This window comes from Sminthopsis crassicaudata, chromosome 2 (assembly GCF_048593235.1).
Source record: "Sminthopsis crassicaudata isolate SCR6 chromosome 2, ASM4859323v1, whole genome shotgun sequence".
Classification (NCBI taxonomy): Eukaryota; Metazoa; Chordata; class Mammalia; order Dasyuromorphia; family Dasyuridae; genus Sminthopsis; species Sminthopsis crassicaudata.
The window spans coordinates 402997880-403024587 of record NC_133618.1 but is presented as its reverse complement, the minus strand read 5'-3'; the positions used below and the strand labels follow the sequence as shown (position 1 = coordinate 403024587).

Genomic DNA, 26708 nt, shown 5'->3' with positions numbered 1-26708 from the left:
AGTTGTTAAAAGTTGCTAAGATGCACATTTGAGCTTGATTTTAGGGGAAAAAGCTACCAATTAATTAGAGTTTTACAAAAGTGAAATGAAGTGTCTTAGAAATAGTAAGCCTCTTTTCATTCAGTGTTTTCAAGAAAAGCCTGAACTACTATGTGTCAAGTGTGAGTTGATGTAGATAGTTGCTGAGATTCTTTGACTTCTAAAGTGACATCTTATTATCTAAAGAACTTTCCACCTCTTATAATAATGGCTAATGAGGGGGTCTCATATCCAGAAAGACTCAAATTCAAGTCTTATCTCTGACATGACTAATCCACATAACCTGGGCAAGTCAGTTAACTTCTTAGTGATCTAAGTCATTCTTTATGATTAGAAGTTGCAGAAAAGGTGCTGACCTCATTGGAAAAAGGCTATTTATACAATGGATGTCCTTTATATTAATGAAATCACAGGTCTGGCCTTTATCTTTATGTTCAAGGAACACTCATTATAACAAGAATTCTTAGTGTTTTACTCCAAAGGAAAAGATAATATAAAAACCTTGATAAGAGAAATGCTATAGGCTGATGAGAGATGAGATGGGAGTGGGGGGAGGAGAGAGCTTTCTTCTGACCCTCAGCCCATCTGCCCACTCTCCTTAGTGAATCCTAGAGTAAATCCTGGCCCCTTTGTCTCCATCCTAGGAGCTAATTGTAGGCAGAGAAAGAAAGGTGCTTAAGGAGCAACTCCTCCAGCTGGACTTATTAATATTCCGCTCTCCTTCCCTAGCTTCTACAGTCTGGGCTTTCTAGCTTAGGAGCCAAGTTTGAAGGGATTGGCAAGCAGTCAGAGCTAAGGAAGCTAGCCGAAAGGCAGATACAATTACCAGACTAACTAGAAGGTGATGCGGGTGTAGCCCCCTTTAAGATTCCTTGTATCTTTGATTTACAAGATCTATATCTGAGCCAGTTTGGGCTGTATCCAGCCCCCAACTGGCTTGAGTTTTCAGCCCCCATTCTAATGATCTGAAATTCCTTTTTGGGGAGAGACAGGAGATAACAACAGATAATTCCTGTCTTATTTACAAATACCTCCAGAACCTCTTGGATAACATCTCTGTGCAAACAGTGTTTTGATGACTCTAGTTATGTATAAAAGGAAGGTGAAAAATGGAATCTTTGCACTTGGTTCATACCAGCCTAGTGCCCGCCAACTGACATCCCTTTAACCTTGCTTCCAAACCTTGCAATAAACCTCTTTTTACCCATCTAGGTTTTCGGGCCTGTAAATTCATTTACAGGGGACTCTCGCCGCCATTAGACCTGATTTAACTTTGTATCCTTGCGCCGAATCCTAAGGGGTTGCAGCGGAGCTCCATGTGACTCCCTGTACCCCAATCCTGCCACTAGACCTCAGTTAATGCTATTGAGGTATATACTTTACTATTAGGTATTTACCTCAATTATTTGGTTTCCTGTTACCTCATCATGTTACCTCATCATTTTGGTTCCCTGACAAAAGTCCTTGAAAACTAGACATAATTTGGGTACCAAACGGAACTCTGGAAAAGGTTAAAAGATTTTTTTCTTTTCCTATTTTGCAGTGGACATCCAAGCCCCTTCAGGCCTGGATCGTCATTAGAGCTCTACACTTGGGCACAATTCTTTACAAGAAAGGGTCTCCTTTTGTCTCGCTCTCTTGTCTCTTGAGATAAAGAGAGAGGCTGCAAGAATTTGAAAAACTAAAAGCTTTTACCTATCCACTATCTAGACACACCTCTGACTTTAAAACTCTTCCTTTGCAGATGCTGGGTTTGGAGAAGGCTGCAGAGACAAAAGACCTTCTTTTGCATCTCAAGGCATTCCTAATCCTTTTTTTTTCTTTCCCCAGAAAGCTGGCCCTCAGGCCAGGCCTCTGCCTCCAGAGGAATCATCTCTTTTTCTCCCTCCCCCCAACCACATGGCAGTTCTGAGGACCCCACCCCTCTTGGGAATCCCAGACCGCCACTCCCTTGATCTGTTCTGGGGAGAAATTTGTGTTTGAGCCCCTCTCAAACCCATCTGCAAGGTCAGGCTAGCCACGAGGAGATGGTCACTGAATTGGGGTGTGCATGGAGACATGTCTCTGCCCAGGATGCTGCTTCCCCCAGGACAGGGGCAAGCGGTCTCCCCTTCAGCTCTTGCCCTCCCAGCCAGATCTGGAGGACAAGGACGAGCTGCCTCAAGTTCCAGCGTGAAATAAACAGAGAAGCCCTGGCTATTCGGGACCCAATGCACCGGGTAAGATGGCTTTCTCCCCTACCCTCGCTCTGGCCTTTCCTCCCCCTCCCTTATGGAGTGGGGAGTACAGAACTCAAGGCCTTTTCCAGACCTCTCCCATATGGCTTAGCAACTTGCCATTTAAATGCTCCCATCCTGTCCCCTTCTTGGGGTACAGTAGGGAGAATGAAGACTCAATCTTTTCAAACTTTTCATTTAACTTTTAAAATGGTATTTTGCCACCTGCTCCTGGAGAGATAAATAGCCTAACTATTTCCTGGAACTCAGCTATATCTCTCTCACTCTCCTATTTTTTGGATTGGCATTATATGCCCATGTTAACAATTTTTTTCTAATCCAGACCGGAAAAAAGAAATGTTAGCTGGGGAATAAAATTCCAAATGAAGGCAAATTAAACCTTTAGGAAAGAAGTCTGTCTTTCTGTTGTCTTTTTCTCAAGCTCTCTCTAGATTTGTTCTCTGTTCTATACCTGGTCCCTGTTAGCTTAGGAGTCCAAAAGGCCTATAGAGAATACATATGCTGTCTAGAGTTAGGCAAGGAGCAATAGAGAACACCTTTCGCTATCCTGCCCTATTCAGTGGCCCTCTCACGAGGTTTTCACTGAAGCAAGCCCAACATAGCACCTTTCTATGGCGGGGTGCAATTCAAAAAACTTGGGACATAGTGGCCTTGAATTGTGGGAGCTTAGAGCTCTGAGGATCGTTGACTTTGGGACGCCGAGTACAAACGAATCCCTATTTTGGACAAATATTTCTCCTGTACAGATTGTAGAATCTGACAGAGACGTCTGATCAGGTTGAGCTATAGAAATGGAACATTTTCGGGATTGTGGCTATTGTGGGTGAGCTTCCCTCCTCCACACTTAGAGAGTCTCCTTTAAGATGCAGAGACACATTGGGTTTGAGAAAAGTGCCTCAAGCTTCAACACTTGAACTCTGAATAGATTAGCTGAATTCTTACCCCTCTCCACCCAACTCTCTGGCAAGTCCATTCTTAAAAAAGCAGTTTCTTTTCTCTCTCAAACTCTGGGACTGATTTTATTTGTTAATCCACCCCTGCTGGAAATGTGTGAGTTTTATGGAATTTTTCACTAAAAAGTGTGAATCTTAAAAGTTTTGAAGAACAAAGAAAAGAGGAATGCAAGTTTGCATTAAGGAAAAGAGGAATGCAAGTTTGCATTAAGGAAAAGAGGTGGGGGAGGGAGGAATGGAAATCTATTGTCTTTAAAGGCAAAGATTTTACTCACTCACCCCCCCACCCCCACTGCTTTTGCTATTCTAGCAGTGGAACCTCTAGGAAAGTTGTTGAAGGTTGTTTAAGCTATGTTGCAAGAAGGTTGTTTAAGGTATGTTGCAAGGAGGAAAGAGGAAAGTTTTTAAGGGAATGTTTTTGAATGGGGGAAGGATGAGCACATGGAAGGGTGAGCACATGGAATACTTTCCTATCTCCCCTTCCCCCCAGATGTTTCCTGCCGTTTTTTTTCAAAAGGTGATTTAAGGAGAAAGACTCAAATTTAGGTTAATTGATTGAATAGCTGTTTCTTGTTACAAAATGGGTTTTATTGTTTGAGGAATATGGTCATAAATGTGAAAAGTTTAATTGCTATTTTAAGAACTTCTTGAATTCTTGTATGTGGTATTTGGACATTCTGTATAAGTTTAAAATAGAAGTTTAAAGATTGTATTGGGTCATTCTGAGATTATTTAAAGAGCCTCAAAAATAATAGTTTTTTTTCTTTGTCCTTTTGAAAGTGTTTCTGTTAAGGACAATAGGCAATTTGGGATATTTTTCCATGTAATGGGTATTTTAAAAGCAAAATGCTCATTCATGAAACATCTATTTGAATATGATAGTTGTTTAAGTTGTGAACTTATTGAGACAAATTCCTGTTATCAATATAAGGTTATGATAAATATTTGTTTAGAATTTATCAGAAATCTGATTAATGGAATCTGTTAGTGGAAAAAAATTTTCTTGAGCTTAAAGTTAATTAGTTAATTAGTTAATGCTTTTGGGGAGTTTTAAAGCTCTACCCTCTGGTAGTTAATGGGACAATTGATTGGAAGTTGAGTTTTAACTGCTCATGTTATAGTTATGTTGCATTTTTTTCCTCCTGTAACTGACTTTTATGAACAGAGCAATGGTTAATAGAATTGTTAATGCAATTCAATTATGTCATACCTTGCTATTTTCAGTTTTATTATATGTAATCATTGTATCCTAAATGCTTGGGCAAATAAGCATTTATCCTGGTCATCTGTCTGCTACTGTTAGAAAACACAAATGTTTTGTTTTAAGATTTTTAATCATTTTTTCACATAGGAAGCTGCTGGCCAATCTGTTTTGGCCTCTTCACATTTTTGCAGCAGTCCCGTGGACTAGTCTTTATATCACAGGCTGTTCTAACCTTTATTTGTTAGATTTATGTTTTTGTTCTAGATTTTGAGTCATTTTACAGATATTGACTTGCTTCTGGGACCTAGATCAGCTTTGATATCAGCACAGCAGACCCATCCCATGGAATGAGAGACTCCAACCATTTCTCAGACTGCAGCAGTTTTAGAAGAGACCATGGACTAGACTCTGCTTTTAGGGAACTTTGGACTGCTGTGGAGGACTTTAGGAATGGTTGATGAATGACTATTAAACCTTGTCTGAATTATTTAAGATTTCGGATGAGAGTTGTTAAAACAGTAATCATTATTGTTATCCTAAGACAGTGGGGGAAATTAGCTTTGGATTTCTCAGCATTTTCTCCTACTTCTCTTTAATAGATGGACATTCTATCAGCAGCCCACAGAGGGGATCTGATATATTTGCCCATTTCCAAGTGTCACCATCTCTACCCTGGATGACACCCCACTTTTAATCTGCTCCCTAAATCTGTTTTCTCTAGGCTTCAAACCTTGGAATCTTGTCTGGCCCTTCAGCCTGGAGAACCTTGACTGGACAACTGACTGGGACACCCCCTAGATGCCCTGCTGCCATCCCCCACACCTCACGCCTCACCTCCTGGCATGAACCCCAAATATCTACGACCCTTGTCAGCTCGAAGCAGTTAAGAGGAGTTCAACGTCCCTTTTCCCACATGCATCTGGAGGTGACTGCTTGAGGGGGGAACAAGACAAGGGGACCCTGATACTCTGAAGATCCTTGGAGAAAAATCTTCCAACCCTGCCTCAAATAAGAGGCATTGCCCCAAAACTTTTTCTTAAAAGAATTTAAGATTTAACTGCTTGAGGGGGGTATGATGCGGGCATAGCCCCCTTTAAGATTCTTTGTACCTTTGCTTTATAAGATCTGTATCTGAGCCAATTTGGGCTGTATCCAGCCCCCAGCTGGCTTGAGTTTTCAGCCCCCATTCTAATGATCTGAAATTCCTTTTTGGGGAGAGACAGAAGAAGATAACAACAGAGAATTCCTGTCTCATTTACAACAACAAGAGAATTCCTGTCTTATTTATAACAATAGAGAATTCCTGTCTTATTTACAAATACCTCCAGAACCTCTTGGATAACATCTCTGTGCAAATAGTGTTTTGATGACTCTAGTTATGTATAAAAGGAAGGTGAAAAATGGAATCTTTGCACTTGGTTCATACCAGCCTAGTGCCCGCCAACTGACATCCCTTTAACCTTGCTTCCAAACCTTGCAATAAACCTCTTTTTACCCATCTAGGTTTTCGGGCCTGTAAATTCATTTACAGGGGACTCTCGCCACCATTAGACCTGATTTAACTTTGTATCCTTGCGCCGAATCCTAAGGGGTTGCAGTGGAGCTCCATGTGACTCCCTGTACCCCAATCCTGCCACTAGACCTCAGTTAATGCTATTGAGGTATATACTTTACTATTAGGTATTTACCTCAATTATTTGGTTCCCTGTTACCTCACCATGTTATCTCATCAGAAGAGACCTTAGAATAGAATACAAAATATTAGAGCTGAAAACCCTTCAGAATATTAGGGAGGAAAAGGTGTTAGAATATAGAATATTAGAACTTGTAGGAACCTTAGAGAGTCTAGTCTAATTCCTTAATTTTATAGATGATGGGAAAACTGAGGCCCAGAAAGTGAAAGGAACATATATGATAATAAAAAAAAACTAGAACTTGTGCCAAAGTCATTCTCTTAATGTAGCCCAGTAGACAGAGCACAGCCTGGGGTCAGGACGACCTGAGTTCAAATGCACATTTAGTAGCTGTAAGTCTGGGCAAGTTATTCAACCCTTATTTGTTTGGGTTTCCTCATCTGTATATATGAACATAATTATAGCATCTATCTCTCAAAGTTGTTGTGAGGGATATATGAGATTACATTTGTAAAGTATTTTATACAGTGCTTGGCACATGGTAAGGTATTTAATAAATAAACAGTTGTTTCCTCTCCTTTCTTATTGCTTATACACCAACTGACTATTGTTCTTCATCACTTGTCATCTACATTTGTTGCCTCACCTTCCCCATTACTTAACCATTTGCAATTTGACTTCTCACCCTGTCATTCAATTGAAACTGCTCTTTCCAAGATGAATGATGATGTTTCAATAGCAAGATAAGGGTTGAAAATTTAATTTTTTCAGAATGTGCACTCTCTCTCCTCTCTTCCCTGTTTTCTGACAGCATTTCCTTGAATTTTCTACCTGACACTGATGCTAAATGTGTGACCAAATTCTTCCTGGTCTTCAGTTTCTTCATCTTTAAATGTGAAGAGGTTGGACCAGATCACCTTTAAGCTTATTTCTAGCTCTAGCTTTGAGTCTCTAATTGAGCATTTCTTCTCAATATCCTTTGCTGGATCACCATTCCATTGGTGGTGTTGTTCAGTTGTGTCTGACTCTTTTTAATCCCATTTGGTTTTTTTGTTTTTTTGGGGTTTTTTTTGGCAAAGATAGTAGAATGGCTTGCAATTTCCTTCTCAATTCTTTTTACAGAGAAAGAAACTGAAGCACACAGTTTTCAGAGATGTTTAGAAGAATTATACATGTTTGACCTTATTAGAACCAGCTAGCATGTCCTGCCTTTCATCACGAGTGTCCGCCATCAACACCTATCAGGTCCAATTATCATCTTTGTGCAGAAAACTGAAATTTCCCTCTTCCAAGTTATCAATGATCTTAGTTGCCAAATTTAATGGTCTTTTGGGAGCCATAACTTTTCATCCTTCTTGACCTCTTAGTAGGATTTGACATTGATGGTCATCTCCAGGATTCAGTTTCTCCTGCTTAGGTTTTCATGACATTATTCTGTCATGATTTTCCTTCTTCCTTCCTGCCACTTCTTCATTCATGTCACTTCTACTAACTGGGGTGTTTTTTAAAGCTCTGTTCTGAACTCTTTTCACTTTTCCCTCTCTATTTATTATCTCACTTAATGAATTCATTATTATCTTCCAATTATTATGTATATGCATATGACATTCTCTCTCTGTTTCTGTCTCTGTCTGTCTATCTGTCTCTCTCTCGCTTTCTTACACACACACACACAATCTCTCCTGTGCCCTCCGTCTCACATCACCAATTGCTTTTTGGATATCTTGACCTGGATATCTCAAACTTAATATGTCCAGAACAGAATTTATCATCTCTCCCATTCTCCTGCTGCTGCCCCTTCTTCTAAACTTCCCTGTTTCTGTTGCTCAGATATTGAACTTCAGTATTACTCTTGACTGATCATTTACTATACACATCCAATTTATTGACAAATGTCATTTTTTCCTCCACATGTCTTGCATATGTCTGTTTTTTCCTACTCACACAACTACTACCTTGCCTCAAGTTTCCCTTTAGAAAAGGACCCATATTTGCAAAAATATTTGTAGTAGCCCTTTTTATAGAGGCAAGGAACTGGTTATTGAGTGGATGTCCATCAGTTGGGGAATAGTTAAATAAGTTATGGCATTTGAATATAATGGAATATTATTGTTCCATAAGAAATAATAAGCTGATTTCAGAAGAGTCTGGAAATTGATGCTGAATGAAGCAAGATGAATCAAGAGAACACTGTACATAGTAATAAGAAGACTGTGTGAGGCTCAATTGTGATGGATTTGGCTCTTTTCAATAATGAGGTAATTCAAGGTAATTCTGATAGACTTGTGATAGAAAGTACCATCCACAAACAGAGAGAGAACTATATAAACTGAATGTGGGTCAAAGCATAGTGTTTTCACCTTTTGTTTTTGTTGTTTGCTTGCTTTTTTTCTTGTTGTTTTTTCCCTTTTTGATATGATTTTTCTTGTGCAGCATGACAAATATGGAAATATGTTTAGAAGAATTATACATGTTTGACCTATATTAGAGTGCTTGCATCTTGGAGAGGGAAGAGAGGGGAGAGAGGAAGAAAAATTTGGAACACAAGGTTTTGCAGAGATGAATGTTGAAAACTATCTTTGCATATATATGGAAAAATAAAATATTATTGGAAAAAATGTCTCTTTCTACTCCTGTATATCTTCCATTTAGCTACAAGATACTTTTTCTAAAGCAGAGGTTCTCAGCATCTTTTGTTCTATGAACCAGTTTCAACACCACCACCAAAATGTGTTGTGAACCTCAAGGGTAATTTAATATACTATGTATAATATTCTCTTAAATGTACTTGTTAAGTGCTTATAATAACTGCAATGAAAATTTTTGCCCCCAAAAGATCCAAATTAAAGTTTATATTATATAATTATAACTATTAAGTATTAAATTTTATTTTACCTATAGTTATGAAATCTCTAAAATTTATTAAACCAATTACAAAATAATTATGAATATTTTATGTGAGACAATATGTAAGAATTAAAAGAAGCAAATCATCAAGACTTCCTAGGCTTACTATTATCTAAAAGACTTCATACTAATTTTTTATTTTACTAATTTTGTTAATTTAAAAACATAATTAAAAATTTACAACTTTGAAAATGTTTTAGAATAGAATAATAATAATATATAAATTTAATTTTAATGTTGTATTTTTTATTTGAACAAAAACTTGCATTACTGGCCCAATATTAGAACAAAAGTCTTAAGTCTGGTACTGCATGAAGGTTAATTCTATATTTTAATTTAAAATAAAAGCAAAGTGAAAATATTTGCTTACACAAATATGTGGTGAAAAATGGGGGGAGAATTTTATAAGCTTTCTTCCTCAGACATGGAAATTTACTTTTTATTGTTATCTATCTAACTAACTGATCAAAATAAATAGTTATGATATAAAGCATTTATTTTTCTAATGTCCAGTGAAAAGTCTTTGACAAAATGATAAACATACTTAGTATCTAATTGTATGTAATGCTTCATTGTGAACATTTACATATTAGCCAATTTTTGAGGAAAAGAATCTATTAACATATGACTATCTTCTCTTCTACCACTGATACACTGGTAACACCCTCACAGAAACTCCTCTGAATGACTGACTAGGGCTACCTACCAGTTCATCTGAAATTCTGCCAAAAGGAAGAATAGTTACATAAATGAGAATAAGTTAAAATTGGAAAATAGCCAATATAAGGTTTGTTTCTGCAGAATGTTTGTGGTGGTCCGTGATGGTTTCCATATGTGCATGCCAGCAGTTATAGATTTCAAATAGCTGGACATTTATGCTATAAGAACATAAACATTCCTAAATCTTCTTTACATAATTACATAGCTGATGAGGTTTTACAGCTCATGATCATTACAAGGTAACAGAAGAGAATGAGAGAGCTGCTCTGGAACATTTTACAGAACACAAATGAGGGAATGCATATGCATCTAGTCATCCATGGGAAACCACAAATGTACCTGAATATGGAACCATAGTGGAAGTCAAAATAAAATTTCATGATAAGATAGTGAACCTGCAAGAGCACATTGCCTTTCATTAGAAATGGTTGGAGTCTAATGTAAGAGATGCTCAAACACCAAAATCAAATCAGTGTATAAACAAAGCTATAATGCTATCAACACGTACGTGATTATTGTCAGGGGAAATATATATATGTGTATGTATACACATACATATATAAATATTAATATAACTGGGAAATTACTTATTATTTAAGGTACACATTAAATATTTTTTTTCCTGAGGCAATTGGAGTTAAATGACTTGCCCAGGGCCAAACAGCTAGGACATGTTAAGTGTCTGAGATCACATTTGAACTGGGATCCTCCTGACTTCAGGGCTGGTGCTCTATCCACTGCGCAACCTAGTTGCCCCTAAGAATTTTTTTGCATAAATTCTTTTGTGCTATAAAAATGAGCCCCTTGGGATCATCCTTATAAATCCCTATGGGATTCATAAACCACTAAATGAGAATAATAAATGCAATGAAAATTTTTGCCCCAAAAAGAGCCAAATTAAAGTTTACATTATATAATTATAACTATTAAGCATAAAACTTTATATTTTATATCACTCCAAATTCTAAATTTCTAAAATCTAAATTCTAAAGCATAGTACTCACTCAGCAAGCTTCAGTGTCTCCTTGTTACTTGCAGGACCAAATATAAAACTCCCATCTTTGACCATTAAAGTTTTCCATAACCTAGCCTCTTCCTACATTTTCATTCTTCTTACACTTGGATGCATATACTCTTTGATCCAGCTTTCATGCTCTCTCACTTCTACCTCCTAGTTTTCCTGGCTTCCTTCATGGCTATCCAACTTCCTGTAGGAGACCTATGCAATTTTCCCTAAGTGCTAATTCCTTCTCTTCTAAGATTACATCTCATCCATTCTATATCTATATTTATCTGAATCTCTGAGGGGAATACCCTCAAGATTTATTGTCAAAACAGAAACAATTACTATTTACATTCACTCTGAACCAATCTGGGCCCAAACAATGACCATATGGGGCTTGTCCAAAGGCCTCTTATGTGTGAATCAATGAGAGTGGTCATCAATTAATGATGAAGCTTTTGACCCTTCACCACAAGTTGAAATCAATCACTCCCTAGCTGATGTTCTTACTGAAGAAGAGGTTTTGAATGCCATTAGGCTACTTTAGTGTGGCAAAGCATCAGATGCTGATTCTATTCCAGCTGAGATTTGCAAGGTGGGGAGTCCATTGCTCATACAAAAGCTGACTGAAATTTTCCAGATTATATGGCAAGAGGAAGTTATGCTTCGGAAGTTCAAGGATAACTTCATTGTCCATCTCTATAAAGGTAAAGGGAATAAGATTGTCCTGTGACAATCTTGCTAACAAGTCCTCCTTAATAGGCTGACTCTACACCTAAAAAAAGGTCATCTACCTGAGAGCCAGTGTGGCTTCAGAAGGGGTCACTATATCAGTTGATATAGTGTTTACTACCTGACAACTCCTGGAAAAATTCCAGGAATAGAACAAAGGTCTGTAGACAACATTTGTAGATATGACCATGGCTTTTGATACTGTCAGTCAAGAGGATTTATGAAAAATTGCGTCAAAACTTGGTTGCCCAGAGAAGGTCATCAGCATGTCAATTTTATGATGGCATACTTGCCTGAGTTCTGGACAATGAGCAATGCTCTAGAACTTTTCTAGCTGTGTGCTTGCTCCCATGCTTTTTAGCTTGATGTTTTTAAAAAAAATTTATTTTATTTTATAATTATAACATTTTTTGACAGTACATATGCATAGGTAATTTTTTACAACATTATCCCTTGCACTCACTTCTGTTCCGAATTTTCCCTTCCTTCCCTCCACCCCCTCCCCCAGATGGCAGGCAGTCTTATATATAACATAATGTTTTATTTTTATTTTTTTTGATATTTTTTTCCTCTTTTTATTATTATTTATAATTTTTTCACAGTATATATGCATGAGTAATTTTTAAAAATATTATCCCTTGTATTCATTTTTCCAAATTATCCCCTCCCTCCCTCCACTCCCTCCCCCCGATGAGAGGCAATCCCCTACATTTTACATGTGTTACAGTATAACCTAGATACAACATATGTATGTAAATACCATTTTCTTGTTGCACATTAAGTATTAGATTCCGAAGGTATAAGTAACCCGGGTAGATAGACAGTAGTGCTAACAATTTACATTCACTTCCCAGTGTTTCTTCTCTGGGTGTAGTTGTTTCTGTCCATCATTGATCAACTGGAAGTGAGTTGGATCTTCTTTATGTTGAAGATATCCACTTCCATCAGAATACATCCTCATACAGCATTGAAGTATACAGCGATCTTCTGGTTCTTCATTTCACTCAGCATCAGTTGATGTAAGTCTCTCCAAGCCCCTCTGTATTCCTCCTGCTGGTCATTTCTTACAGAGCAACAATATTCCGTAACCTTCATATACCACAATTTACCCAACCATTCTCCAATTGATGGACATCCATTCATCTTCCAGTTTCTAGCTACAACAAAAAGAGCTGACAAACATTTTGGCACATACAGGTCCCTTTCCACTCTTTAGTATTTCTTTGGGATATAAGCCCAATAGCAGCAATGCTGGGTCAAAGGGTATGCACAGTTTGATAACTTTTTGGGCATAGTTCCAAATTACTCTCCAGAATGACTGGATTCTTTCACAACTCCACCAACAATGTATCAGTGTCCCAGTTTTTCCACATCCCCCCCAACATTCATCATTATTTGTTCCTGTCATCTTAGCCAATCTGACAGGTGTGTAGTGGTATCTCAGAGTTGTCTTAATTTGCATTTCTCTGATCAGTAGTGATTTGGAACACTCTTTCATATGAGTGGAAATAGTTTCAATTTCATCATCTGAGAATTGTCTGTTCATATCCTTTGACCATTTATCAATTGGAGAATGGCTTGATTTCTTATAAATTAGGGTCAGTTCTCTATATATTTTGGAAATGAGACCTTTGTCAGAACCTTTAGCTGTAAAAATATTTTCCCAATTTGTTACTTCCCTTCTAATCTTGTTTGCATTAGTTTTGTTTGTACAGAAACTTTTTAGTTTGATGTACCCTTTTTTGTCCTTTGTATCTAATCTCTTCCACTGATCTACCGGTCTATTTCTTAGCCAGTACCAAATGGTTTTGGTGACTGCTGCTATATAATATAGCTTTAGATCAGGTACACTTAGACCACCTTCCTCTGACTTTTTTTTCATTAGTTCCCTTGCAATTCTCGACCTTTTATTCTTCCATATGAATTTTGTTGTTATTTTTTCTAGGTCATTAAAATAGTTTCTTGGGAGTCTGATTGGTATAGCACTAAATAAATAGATTAGTTTGGGGAGTATTGTCATCTTTATTATATTCGCTGAGCCTGTCCAAGAGCACTGAATGTCTTTCCATTTATTTAAATCTGATTTTATTTTTGTGGCAAGTGTTTTGTAATTTTTCTCATATAATTCCTGACTATTCTTTGGTAGATGGATTCCCAAATACTTTATACTCTCAACATTTGTTTGGAATGGAATTTCTCTTTGTATCTCTTGCTGTTGCATTTTGTTGGTGATATATAAAAATGCTGAGGATTTATGTGGATTTATTTTGTATCCTGCCACTTTGCTGAAATTTTGAATTATTTCTAGTATCTTTTTAGCAGAGTCTTTGGGGTTCTCTAAGTATACCATCATGTCATCAGCAAAGAATGATAATTTGATTTCCTCATTTCCTACTCTAATTCCTTGAATCTCTTTCTTGGCTCTTATTGCCGAGGCTAGCGTTTCTAGTACTATATTGAATAGTAATGGTGATAGTGGGCAATCTTGTTTCACTCCTGATCTTACTGGGAAAGGTTGCAGTTTATTTCTATTGCATATTAATAGCATGATGTTTTAATAAGAGGTTGTCAAACACCTTCGATGAGGACAAATATGGAATCAAAGTCACCTTCCACAATAGTGGTAAAATCTTCAACTTGAAAAGTTTGTAGGACAAAACTAAAGTGGAAGGAGTGTTGGTGTATGATTTTTTGTTTGCAGATGATCGTGCACTCAGTGCAGCCTCCAAAGCAGAGATGCATATGGATTAATTTTCTGCTGCTTATGCCTAACAATTAACACCTAGAAAACACAGGTTCTCCATCAGTCAGCACTACACCATCCATATGAGGAACCATCAGTTACAGTAAATGGTGAAGTTTTAAATGCTGTGAATAAGTTCACTTACTTTGGCAAGTATACTTTCCAGGGATGTCCACATTGATAACAAGATTGACACATGCATTGTCAGAGATAACTTAATGTTTGAAAGGCTCTAAAGGAAAGGGTGGGAGAGGAGAGGTATTAGACAGACTACCAAACTGAAAGTCTACAGAGCTGTTGTGCTTATTGTTGTAAGCCCGTAAAACTTGAACATATACCAGTGCCATGGCAGGAAACTGAATCACTCCATTTGAATTGTCTTAGGAGGATTCTAAGTGGGATAAGATACCAGACACTCAAATCTTTTCTCAAACTAAACTGTCAAGCATTCCAATTCTACTGCAGAGAGCACAATTCCATTAGGCTGGCCATATTGTTTGAATGTCAAATGTACTTGCCAAAAAAAAAAAAATTATGGAGAACTCACCCAGGAGAAGCACTCACAAGATGGTCAGAAAAAGTGATACAGGACACTCAAGATATCTCTTAAGAACTTTAGAATTGATGATGGATGTGGCTCTCTTCAACCTTGAGATGATTCAAATCAGTCCCAGTTGTTCAGTGATGAAGAGAGCCATCTTCATGGGAAGCATGGGAACAGACTATGGAACTCAACATAGCATTCTCACTCTGTTGTTATTTGCTTACATTTTGTTTTCTTTCTCAGTTTTCCTATTTCTTCCTTTTTGATCTGATTTTTCTTGTGCAGCAAGATAACTGTATAAAGATGTATACACATACTGGATCTAACATGTATTTCAACATATTTAACATATATTGGACTACCTGCCAACTAGGAGAGGAGGTGAGGGAAAGGAGGGGAAAATTTGGAACAAAAGGTTTTGCAAGAGTGAATGTTGGAAAAATTACCCATGCATATGTTTTGTAAATAAAAATCCTTAATTAAAAAAAAGAATTTTAGAATCATTGTATGACATGGGAGACGTTGGCATAGGACTGCCCATCATGGCATGCTCTCATCAGAGAAGGTGCTATGTCTATAAGTAAACAGAACTGAATTAGCCCAGAGGAAACACAAAATACACAAAATACCCCAAATGTTCACGTGGATTATTTGTGTCCAACCTATAGCAGAGCATTCCAAGTTCATATTAACTTATTTAATCAGCCACAGTCAGACACACTGGAACTCAACTCTACTATAGTAATGTCATTTATCAGAAATGTAAGTTCTTTGGGTAGAGCCCTGTAGATAAAGTTATGATGCCCTATGTGGAAAAGGAAGGGAAGAGGAAGGGAAAAGGAAGGGGAAAGGGAAACGGACAAGGAAAGGGAAAGGGGGAGGAGAGGGAAGGGAAAGGAAGGGGAGGAGAGGGAACAAAGGGGAGGGGAGAGAAGGGGAAGGAAAGGGAAATAAAAAGGAAGGGCAGGGAAGGGAAAGAAAGGGGAAGGGAAGGGAGGGGAGGAGACAAGTTATGTTGCTCAACTGGCCAGTTCTAGTTGGTTCTCCAGTGGGACAGCTCCCACTCCTACTCAAGAGGTTGTTGTTTGTTCTTCCTTCTCAAAGAGGACCATGACTTCAGGGAAGCAATGTCATGACAGATAAGTGAATTGGATTTAAATGAGAGAGGGTTGTGCAAAGTCAACTCTATCCTCACTCTATCCTCTGGAGTCATCTAGATTAAGTGGCAAATGTTGTTATTGTTTTTTGACTAGGTAAGAGAGGTCATTCTTTGCCTCAATTTCTCTTTAGCCTTAATCACTGATTGGTGTGGCTTTAGTCAGACTGAGACCCATTAAAGGGCTTAACTTAAAATGGCCACTGTATCCAAGGCCATCTCCAGTCATCCTGAACTATATCTTGCCACTGAACCCAGATGACATTGGGAGGGAAAGTGAGGCTGGTGACCTTGCCCAGCCCTACCTGCTTCAAATCTAACTCACTTGCATGTCATAGTATCTCCCTGATATCATGTTCCTCTTTGAGAAGGAAGGACAAACAACAACAACAACATATCTCCTTTACTAGAATGTAAGCTTCTTGAGGTCAGGGATTATTTTGTGCCTTTCCTTTTCCCTCCAGTACTTAACATAGTACTTGGCAATGTTGTTCAGTTGTTTCAGTCGTGTCTGACTCTTCCTGACTTTATTTGGGAGTTTCTTGGCAAAGGTACTAGAATGGTTCACAATTTCCTTTTACATCTCATTTTATAGATGCGGAAACTGAGGCAAACAGGATTAAGTGGCTTGTCCAGGGTCACACATCTGATAAGTATCTGAGGCCAGATTTTAATTCATGAAGTTGAATCTTCCTGACTCTGGGTTCAGCATTCTATCCATTGCACTACTTAGCTACCCTATCTGGCAACAGTAAGTGCTTAATAAATGCTTGTTGGATGTTTGATTAATGATTTCTAGATCTATATATCCTATTCTAATCTCTCTCCTAAACTCTACTCCTATATCATAAGTATCTGCTGAGCATCTCAAATTAGATGTCCTATAATCAATATGTCTAAAATAGAACTTATCTTCTTCCTAAATCTTCCCTTTTCTAAAGTTTTCTGTTTCTATTGCAAGAATCATAAAGAATTACAACTATCTTGATTTGTCTCTTCTTATATCATCTCTATTGAATCAGTTGCTAAGAACTGTTGATTATATTTTCACATCTCTTTTACTCATTGATTTTTCTTAATTTAAATAGCCACTATTCTAATCTAGTCCTCTATAATATTTTATCTGGACCATTTCAATGTCCCTTAATTGATTTCCCAGCTTCTTGTTATTTTCTTCTCAGATCCATGCTCCACAATACTCTTCCTAAAGCAAAATTTTACTCCAACACTCTGCTAAAAGAATCATCAATAGTTCCCCATTTGCCTCTAGGCCCAAGCACAAACCCTTTAGCTTGGCATTGACAACCCTTCACAAATCAGCTTGTTTGTAGACTTTGGTCATATTATACTCCTTATATGTGCCAGCTAAACTAAACTAGTCTATTTATTCTTCAAACTCAGCATTCTAGTTCCAACTTCAGTGTCTTTCATAGCCTATTCTCCCCATCCCCATTCCTGGAATACACTCTCTCCTCACATCTTGTTAAAATTCTTGGCTTCCTTCAAGGCTCTGCTCATGTGCTATTTCCAACAGGAAACTTTTCCTGGTGTCTCTGGCACTTTTTCCCTCTGCAAATTGCTTTGCATTCAGCTATCTGTCTCTTACTCTTTAGTAAGCTTCTTGAATGCAGAGATTGTTCTTCTTTCTTTTCTTCTTCTTCTTCTTCTTCTTCTTCTTCTTCTTCTTCTTCTTCTTCTTCTTCTTCTTCTTCTTCTTCTTCTTCTTCTTCTTCTTCTTCTTCTTCTTCTTCTTCTTCTTCTTCTTCTTCTTCTTCTTCTTCTTCTTCTTCTTCTTCTTCTTCTTCTTCTTCTTCTTCTTCTTCTTCTTCTTCTTCTTCTTCTTCTTCTTCTTCTTCTTCTTCTTCTTCTTCTTCTTCTTCTTCTTCTTCTTCTTCTTCTGCCTTTGAATCCTTTAGAGCTAGCACACTTCCTTTCCCCCATCATTATTTTTAATAGTATTTTATTTTTATAAATATATATAAAGATAATTTTCAACACTTACTTTTGTAAAACTTTGTGTTCTAAAATTTTCTCCCTCTTTCCCTTACCCCATTCCCTGCCCTGATACAACAAGCAATCTGATATTGGTTAAATATGTGCAATTTATTTTAACATATTTCCATATTTGTCATGTTGTACAAGAAAAATCACACCAAAAGAAGAAAACAACATGAGAAAGAAAAAACAAACAATAGTTCAGTCATTCCCCAACTGGTGGGCATCCACTCAATTTCCAGTTCTTTGCCACTACAAAAAGAGATCTACAGCAATTCCTTAAAAGATATAGTATTTAATGTTTAATATAGTCCCAGAATTGAGAAAGCCCATTTGCCATCCATGAATGTAAGAAGTATTTGACTACTCAAAGCAAAAATCTCCTCCAGTAAAAATCTCTGAGCATGAAAAACATTTTAAAAACTCTATTAACAGGCCTAATCTCAAACAGCATAATTATTCTTAAAATGGTTAATACATTGAAGCTCTACAAAGACATAGACATCAAAGAGTACTATACCTGGAATATTTTATTGAAAGCAAAATTTTAAGTTGTATCATTTCTAGATCAAACCCTGTTCTTAACAATATTAAAAAAGAGTTAGAGAAAGGGTCCTTTGTAAACCAGCAAGAAAATGTTTTTGATGTTCCTATAAAAATGAAAGATAGGTGAATGAGCCAGGTAACTGACAAGACATAATTTTTGTACTTTAGGCTTGGTTTTAGTCAGTAAATGAAGGGAGAAAGTTTATAGAATTAGGGACTCTTTAGTTAGCAATAGTAAGGGCTATAGGGAAAAGAAAAGAACACAGATATAGAAATCAGGACATTCGTTTTAGTCAGCATTGTACTGGTAAATATTTAGCAACTGGCTCTCTGAAAAAACTATATATAGGACACACTTTTAAGCTTAGTTTGCATTTTTTTTGAGGCAATTGGGGTTAAGTGACTTGCCTAAGGTCACATAGCTAATAAGTGTCTAAGACTGGATTTGAACTCAGATCCTCCTGTCTCCAGGGTTAGTACTTTATCCACGGTACCATTTATCTGCCCCCTTAGAATGCATTCTTAACATTCTTTGCCATAATTTTCTAGCCTAGACTATCAACAAAGCAATATGTAGCCTGAGTCCCAAAGTTCATTGGTATAGGAGTCTCTCCTTTTTGGTGAAGATCAATGACCCATGACTAGAGGAGAAGAATGGAGTTGGCAGCAGAATGATCAAGCTTCTGGTCATAATTTCTTGCTTTTCTTCTTGACAGGAACTAAAGTCATCCTTGTAGAAGGGTGAAAGAACAAGATACTAAATATATTTATTTTGTCTCACATTGACTCCCATTGAACCATTCAATAGCACTTTTATATTATATATGCTGCGATAGCCCACACTATACATAAATCAAGCCCTGATTTGTAAGGTTTGATAATTTCTGAGATGGAAATGCTGAAAATTTAGGAGTCAGCTCTTGAGATGTCTCCCGCACATCCTTAGGTCACTATGACCTTGTACAAAATCACTTCGTGTTTCTGGACCACATTTTCCTCATGTGTAGGAAGAAGCTGCTTAACTAGATTATCTCTTAAGGTTCTAATTAAAAAAAGTCTGTGTTCTAAAGGTCTCTTTCAGTTTGAACATCTCAGAAGTCTATGTTATTTGACCAGACTGACATTTCAGTAGTTTGCATTCTAAGGTCTCTTCCTATTCTAATATTCTGTAGTTTTAAGTATAGTAAAAAAAATAGGAATGGCAAATGAAAAAGTTACAGTCTATAGAGAAGACATATATATATATATATGATTCGTAAAATGTACTGATGTATCATATACTTGTGTTACTAAATACATCTCAATTAGTACTAATCCCAATATCCAGAAGAGTAAAGAACTATGAAGATGATGATGTATCAGTAGAATCATTGATGAATCATGGGATGGGTTGGGAATATTATTTTGTGTTTATCAACTTCTATAGTTTCTGTGTATAGTTTTTTGAGCCTATGAAAAAACTATATGAAATTTTAATCTTAGGACATCATTTCACAATGCTTAGGTGGGTACAAGGAATCCCTAACTAGATTCCTACAAATACTGGAAATATTAGTAATAGTAATAATAATTATGACAACAATAACACATTTAGATAGAACTATACAGTTTACAAAGAACTTTACATTCATGGATTGCCTTATTTTATTCTTGCAGTGACAAATACTGTCCTCCTTCAAAATTGAAATGGAAGCTCAGTGATTTGCGGTGGCCTATCCAAGGTTGTAGCTAGTAAGTAGCAGAAGTAGGACTAATATCTGGGTATTATGATTCCTAATCCATGATCTTTCTGCCACAAGGCATTGTCTCTTTAAAGATACTTTGATGCACTGAAAGCTCTTTCATGGAGGGCACATAAATATGGATCTTAAAAATTTTACTTCTTCAGTGGAGGGTATTGAATATGCCCTTTGAGGGGGCCGGAATAGCTATTTTGTTCAATGACATATCTGAAAAGTTCATGTAATAAGAACTCTACTTTGCTCTGCTTTATATAAGAAATCTTATTAAGATTGGATTTTTAATTAAAATTGACATTTCAACAAATGCCAGACTATCCTGTTTTGATGAAAAGCCTTGTGATGGAATGGGTGACCCTTTGGGCCAACAACTTGAAGGCCATCAAATTAGCATCTGGAAGCCAATTTCTTTCCAGCTCTAATAGTGCCTCAATAGCAATCAGGTAGGAGTTAGGCAAAGATAATATGCTCTTTTTAGTGAAGTTATCAGAGGAAAAAAAAGCAGTAATGGAACTAAGCACTTGACATCATAGTATAATAGGCAGAGCACTAGACTGGAAATCAGGTGAACTGGATTGAAGTTTCACATCAGGTACTATGGGCAAGGTGTTTCACTTTTCTGGGTTCTATTTTTCCCCTCTAGAAAGCCTTTATATGACCTGTAAGTTCTTTATGTCATAAATAGACCCCCTTGCTTACAGTTTAGGGAGCAGAGCAATAAAATACTCAAAGAACAAGTAAAACAAGCCATAGCATGGGGAAGCATAGGAGTGGCCCATGAAAAAGAAAAGTGTCTATAAGGCCAGTTGATCTCTTGAATAGGAGTTATTTCCCAGAGGTATCTATAAATATAGAAAATTATATAATCATGCTGGGTTCACAAATGGTCTACCAGTGTCTTGGGGGCAATTTTCTCAGTTCTAGGAGAAGGGACACACTTCCTGATGTTCTAGTCTGTTATTGAGCTTTAAACAGAGTAGATTATCTTTAGACAATTTTGTACCTTGCATAAGAACTGGAGTAGAGGAAAATGAAACACAAATGGGAAGCTATTTACACAGAAGTGGAATTTTCTTTTAAAATAACATTACTCAGGGCAGCTGAGTAGCACAGCGGATAAAGCACCAGCCCTGAAGCCAGGAGGACCTGAGTTCAAATTTGACCTCAATCACTTAATACTTTCTAACTGTGTGACCCTGGGCAAGTCACTTAACTCCAATTGCTTCTGAAAAAAACCAAAAAAACAAACTACAGCAACAACAAAATTACTCACCTCAAGAGAGGGAATATAAGCCCCCCCACACCTATCCAAACCCACTCTTAGCAATACTTAAATTTCTGCCATTGCATGTTATAAGGTCCATTTCAATTCTGATTCTATGATTCCATAACATGCCCTGTATGTATGAGCATGGTTGTAATAATGGTAGTAATAAAATTTCTATGTTGTTTAAAGTTTGAAAAGCACTTTATAAATACCATCTTTTTTTATCCTTACAACCACCTTAGGAGTTATTTCTCATTATTATCCCCATTTTACAAATATGGAAACTGAGACAAAAGGAGGCTAGTCTCACACAACTAGTGAGCATCTGATGCTGGATTTGAATTTATATCTTCCTGATTCTGGGTCTAATGCTCTATTCATTGTGCTACTATATGTATAAGCATGAGAATATATAACTGTAAGAAAGTAATGAAGTTTATTACCTGAAAGTCCCTACTGCAATAATTTTATCTACTTATATACTTCTATTAACTACATAGATTAGATATAGAAAAAATGCTCTAAAGGTCTTATGAGTGTTATTTTTTTCCTTGCAGCAAATTAGTCATCATTTAATTACAGCGAAACCTACAGACTGAAAGATTAAGTGACTTATTGAAAAAAATAATTTGGCATAAATTATTTGTCCATCTGACCATGGAAATAGACTATATGATGCCCAAATTATTTTATATCAGAGACTAAGGCCAATCCTACTTCAAGGCAAACTAGACCGAGTAGATTTCTTAGTCACCAATTGGGGGAAAGCCTCTTAAATTATTCCCATTACTCATCTTCCTATCTCCCAGTTTAAATACCCTTCTAGCTTCCTCTTTCCATCCTACTTCATTCGCTCAATGAATGCTCTGCCACTATTTAAGAGACCTTGACCAAATGAAAAACTTTCTTTATATGGACCTGGGTTTACACCTCTACAAAATAAGAGATTATATTAGATGAGTTCTAGATCCCTCTCAATTTTGACATTTTATTTGCTATAAGATCATTTAGTCCAACACTCATTTTGCAGACAATAAAATTAAAAATGGAAGAGGTTAAATGACTTGGTTAAAGTAACAAAGACAGTATTCAGCAGAGATAGAGATTAAACTAAGGTCCTATAATTTCAAATCCTATCTTTTTCTCACTAAACTACACATCAAGTGAAGATTTCTTTTTGCCAGTCCTTAATGATAAAAGACAAAATCCTACAGCCAAAATTGTTAAGACTGGTTATGCATTTTAAGTCCAATGTCTTAAGGTACTTAAGGTACTTCCAGTTCTGGAATTCTGTGTTCTAAGATCAGTTCTAGTTCTGCTATTCTATGGAAGATTAAAGAAATACCTTGTCCTCCTCATTTTTTCCCTTCCTATCTCTACTTTCTTCTTCACTTCTTCCCCCATCCTCTTTACCTTTTTCTCAATTAGGGTCTTTACAAATTGAACTCAAATAACAACAATGAAGTCAAAAGTCATCTTGCCAAACGTATCTTATCCTTCCTCTCATTTCCTTGCAACTTTCTACTTTTTATTTTCAAATTATAATGATTCTAATGGCTCATATTGAAGCTATTATTATTGATAACTGGAAGTTCAGAGCATTAAGTAATATGTCCAGAGTCATATAGCTAGATATTGTAGGAACTAGATCTTAAACCTAAATCTTCTGAGACTACTGCTCATTCCATCTCCCTACAATGCTCTCCATCCCTTCGCCAATAATCCTAAAATCCTTCCTAAAAGCAGATTAGCCTAGACTCTTCCTCTCCATGAAGATTGTAGAGTTAGTTCGTGGATACTTCATTAACTAATGATAATGAGTCATTGTACTGGCCTTAGGGGCCTTATAAATAGTACAATATCAATGTCTAGAGATACAAGGAATATACAGAATTTCAATGAGGCTGGAACCTCACTGCTACTTGCACCAGAAAAAATGTCACAGGTAATCATTGTCTCTTCTAGCTTCAGCTCCTTGGGCTACAAAAATGTATAGCAAGTCTTAACAATTTTGGCAGTTGGTTTTTGTCTTTCATCAGTAAGGATTGGCAAATAGAAATCTTCATCTGATACACAAGAGACAATTATCTAGGAGGGTGGGCTATTTGGCTTCCTGTAGTTATACAATGTGTGAAGAGAAGACTAGTGTTTGGAATGGATGAGATAGGAGTTCTGCTGTCTTTTGACTTGGTCAGTTTATGAAGGACATTGATAAACTAGTATATATCCAGAAGAAGAAACTAGGATGGAGAGAGACAACGACATATTTAAAGGACCTGGAGATATTTCACTTGTAGAAAAGGAAAACAAACATGACCACTTTCTTTAAATACTTAGAGGGCTATTCTAGAGAAGTTCAGTTTTCTTTACTTGGTCTCATAAGATAAGACAACAGGGCCTAGAAGTGTAGATGATACAGGAAGGCAGATTTTGACTTGGTATAAGAAAGAATTTAGTACCAATGAAAACCAGCTGTTCAATAGTAGAATGGTCTTCTTCAGGAAGAGATAAATTTCCTATAAATGGACGTCTTTAAGAAGAAGCCTTCAGAGATGATGACTTAGAAATATAGATTACATAACATCTAACATTTTATAGTTCTGTGATTTGTGAGGTTTGATTTAAAATGATTACACAATGTTTTCACATCATGTATCAGTAGTCAAATCTGCTATTTCTTCATTGAGTTTCATGACTCAAAGCTCCAATTTCTTACAATTGTTCTTATTTCACTCTTGGTTCTTTCTCTTTTAGAACTTGTACTAAATTACAATCATCTATGTGTATAACTTTTGGGGTGTACCCTCAACACCCACCCATTGATGCAGATCTGCAACTCATTTGGAATTCATAATCCTTAGAAAGGGTGAGAATCTGAGAGATTCAGAGATTTGCCAGTAGTTACACAGTTTTGTATGTGTCAAAGATAGCACTTGAATCCAGATCTTCCTGATGATAAGAATCCACTTGGCTATGTTGCCTCAGAACTTGGTCATTACACAGATAAAAATTTCCTTCTCACTTAAAATGAATGCATATGCAATTTTGGCTTATAAATGTTCTCTCCTTTACAGATGACATGATGGTATACTTAGAGAACCCCAAAGACTCTGCCAAAAAGCTATTAGAAATAATTCAGAATTTTAGCAAAGTGGCAGGATACAAAATAAATCCACATAAATCCTCAGCATTTTTATATATCACCAACAAAATGCAACAGCAAGAGATGCAAAGAGAAATTCCATTCCAAACAAATGTTGAGAGTATAAAGTATTTGGGAATCCATCTACCAAAGAAAAGTCAGGAATTATATGAGAAAAATTACAAAACACTTGCCACAAAAATAAAGTCAGATTTAAATAAATGGAAAGACATTCAGTGCTCTTGGATAGGCTGAGCGAATATAATAAAGATGACAATACTCCCCAAACTAATCTATTTATTTAGTGCTATACCAATCAGACTCCCAAGAAACTATTTTAATGACCTAGAAAAAATAACAACAAAATTCATATGGAAGAATAAAAGGTCGAGAATTGCAAGGGAACTAATGAAAAAAAAGTCAGAGGAAGGTGGTCTAAGTGTACCTGATCTAAAGCTATATTATAAAGCAGCAGTCACCAAAACCATTTGGTATTGGCTAAGAAATAGAACTGGTAGATCAGTGGAACAGATTAGGTACAAAGGACAAAAAAGGGTACAACTATAGCAATCTAATCTTTGACAAACCCAAAGATACCAACATTAGTGATAAAAATTATTTGGAAAAAACTGTTGGGAAAACTGGAAATTAGTATGGCAGAAATTAGATATGGATCCACACTTAACACCATATACTAAGATAAGATCAAAATGGGTCCATGATTTAGGCATAAAGAGGGAGATAATAAATAGATTAGAGGAACAGAGGATAATCTACCTCTCAGACCTGTGAAGGAGGAAGGAATTTATGACCAGAGGAGAACTAGAGATCATTATTGATCACAAAATAGAAGATTTTGATTACATCAAACTAAAAAGTTTCTGTACAAATAATACTAATGCAAACAAGATTAGAAGGGAAGTAACAAATTGGGAAAATATTTTTACAGCTAAAGGTTCTGCTAAAGGTCTCATTTCCAAAATATATAGAGAACTGACCCTAATTTATAAGAAACCGAACCATTCTCCAATTGATAAATGGTCAAAGGATATGAACAGACAATTCTCAGATGATGAAATTGAAACTATATCCACTCATATGAAAAAGTGTTCCTAATCACTACTGATCAGAGAAATGCAAATTAAGACAACTCTGAGATATCATTACACACCTGTCAGATTGGCTAAGATGACAGGAACAAATAATGATGAATGTTGGAGGGGATGTGGGAAAACTGGGACACTGATACATTGCTGGTGGAGTTGTGAAAGAATCCAGCCATTCTGGAGAGCAATTTGGAACTATGCCCAAAAAGTTATCAAACTGTGCATACCCTTTGACCCAGCCGTACTGGGCTTATATCCCAAAGAAATACTAAAGAGTGGAAAGGGACCTGTATGTGCCAAAATGTTTGTGGCAGCCCGTTTTGTTGTAGCTAGAAACTGGAAGTTGAATGGATGTCCATCAATTGGAGAATGGTTGGGTAAATTGTGGTATATGAAGGTTATGGAATATTATTGCTCTGTAAGAAATGACCAGCAGGAGGAATACAGAGAGGCTTGGAGAGACTTACATCAACTGATGCTAAGTGAAATGAGCAGAACCAGAAGATCACTATACACTTCAACAACAATACTGTATGAGGATGTATTCTGATGGAAGTGGAAATCTTCAACATAAAGAAGATCCAACTCACTTCCAGTTGATCAATGATGGACAGAAATAACTACACCCAGAGAAGGAACACTGGGAAGTGGATGTAAATTGTTAGCACTACTGTCTATCTACCCGGGTTACTTATACCTTCGCAATCTAATACTTAATGTGCAACAAGAAAATGGTATTTACACACATATATTGTATCTAGGTTATATTGTAACACATGTAAAATGTATGAGATTGCCTGTCATCGGGGGGAGAGAGGGGAGGGAGGGGGGGATAATTTGGAAAAATGAATACAAGGGATAATATTATTTTTAAAAAATTAAAAAAAAAATAAAAAATAAATGTTCTCTCCATGTGTTAAAAAAAATACTGTCTCCTCCTTGAGTAAGTCTGGCTTCTTCATTGATTCTGATCACTGATTTGAAAAGTCAGGTCTAGATTTTCCCTAAACACTAGGATTTACCTGAACTGAACCATAGTTG

General features: G+C 36.6%; 1 long non-coding RNA gene across 2 annotated transcripts in view; it reads left to right on the top strand.

Annotated features, from left to right (window-relative positions):
- The window catches only part of LOC141556924 (uncharacterized), a 28516-nt gene extending 19624 nt beyond the window's left edge, over positions 1–8892 (top strand). Inside the window, exons 2-3 of one of the 2 annotated variants that reach the window (XR_012486662.1) lie at positions 1252–2258; positions 5155–8892. This is a non-coding gene — a long non-coding RNA (uncharacterized LOC141556924). The remainder of the gene's footprint in view (positions 1–1251; positions 2259–5154) is intronic. The other variant, XR_012486663.1, reaches the window with a different exon arrangement.
- The last annotated feature ends 17816 nt before the right edge of the window (positions 8893–26708 follow it).